Here is a 2014-nt window from a genome sequence, read left to right on the forward strand (position 1 = left end):
ATGTAAACGAAACTGCACAAACTTATCACAATATGACGCACGTGCGCGCGTCTTTTATACGTAACTCAGCCCTCAGGGCTCAATTTCAGGCCGGTGAGAGAAATATCGTGAGAGGATTTAAAATGACACTGCGAACAGTAATTAGCTGAGACTTGAGAGACACTTGTTCTTCTTTAAATTGAGACATTGCCTTGTAACCATGGTAACATGAGACACATGTCAAACCTAGAGACTTAAAATCTATCAAGATATTGCTTCAATCTGTCACTAAATGATTGAGGAAGTCAGATTCAAGAAACTTTAGGAGGTATTCAGAGGACTTTGAAGCAATCAGGATGAGAACTGAGACTCTTCAAATTCCTGTGGCCTTTTTTTGTAGAGCTTGATTAGTCATTGCTGTAAGTATAGATTTCCGTTTCAATTTATCGATAATCAGCTGAAAAAAGTTGTAGGCCCAAGTTGAGCAGGTTCAATACAAAAAACAACCCAACACTAACCGACGTCCCCTATCCGATGTTTGAAATCTTAATTTGAGCGGTGGTCTGCAGCGACCCTGAACGAAGAGTTGTTCCACTACCAATGTAACCATAGTTACCACTACCAATGACCAGCTAACCCGTCTAGACAGATCTACAGCAGATCAGATTCCAACAAAACACACGTACAATGTGATACTGATATCTGCAGGGCGGACCTCTCACGGCGATCTAGTTCCGGGATATTTAGATTTCGTTGTCCTTGGAATGAGACGAACAATGCGAATGATTAGAATGTAGCTAAATCAGTAAAAATATGCAGATATCAAACACGTGGGCGTTAGACATTATCAGTACCACTTTAAAGTCAAGAGATATAACGATAAGATATAACAAACATGTGTATAACTACTAATAATAATGCTATCAAACACTACATACTAGTAACATGAACATGTGGGGAAGATGAACTACGAAGCCACACGTTCTCACGCACACTGGATATGTCTACTGAAGTAGGGTGTAACGTTGTTAATGCTGTGTAACACTCCGCAAGCAACCATAATTATTATCAAATCACATGGAACTTCAGAGGTGAGCCGGTGAACAGCGCGAGGTTTTGTACAGAAACTATGGTAACCAGTAACTATAGTAACTAGTAACAGTAGCGCGAGGTTTTGTACAGTAACTAAGGTAACCAGTAACTATAGTAACTAGTAACAGTAGCGCGAGGTTTTGTACAGTAACTATGGTAACCAGTAACTATGGTAACCAGTAACTATAGTAACTAGTAACAGTAGCGCGAGGTTTTGTACAGTAACTAAGGTAACCAGTAACTATAGTAACTAGTAACAGTAGCGCGAGGTTTTGTACAGTAACTAAGGTAACCAGTAACTATAGTAACTAGTAACAGTAGCGCGAGGTTTTGTACAGTAACTATGGTAACCAGTAACTATAGTAACTAGTAACAGTAGCGCGAGGTTTTGTACAGTAACTATGGTAACCAGTAACTATAGTAACTAGTAACAGTAGCGCGAGGTTTTGTACAGTAACTATGGTAACCAGTAACTATAGTAACTAGTAACAGTAGCGCGAGGTTTTGTACAGTAACTATGGTAACCAGTAACTATAGTAACTAGTAACAGTAGCGCGAGGTTTTGTACAGTAACTAAGGTAACCAGTAACTATAGTAACTAGTAACAGTAGCGCGAGGTTTTGTACAGTAACTAAGGTAACCAGTAACTATAGTAACTAGTAACAGTAGCGCGAGGTTTTGTACAGTAACTAAGGTAACCAGTAACTATAGTAACTAGTAACAGTAGCGCGAGGTTTTGTACAGTAACTAAGGTAACCAGTAACTATAGTAACTAGTAACAGTAGCGCGAGGTTTTGTACAGTAACTAAGGTAACCAGTAACTATAGTAACTAGTAACAGTAGCGCGAGGTTTTGTACAGTAACTATGGTAACCAGTAACTAGTAACAGTAGCGCGAGGTATAAGACTAAGAGTCTTAATAATGTCGAGAGTCTGACTCAGAC

Source organism: Bolinopsis microptera, chromosome 4 (genome assembly GCF_026151205.1).
Source record: "Bolinopsis microptera isolate Bmic1 chromosome 4, MBARI_Bmic_1.0, whole genome shotgun sequence".
NCBI classification, from domain to species: Eukaryota; Metazoa; Ctenophora; class Tentaculata; order Lobata; family Bolinopsidae; genus Bolinopsis; species Bolinopsis microptera.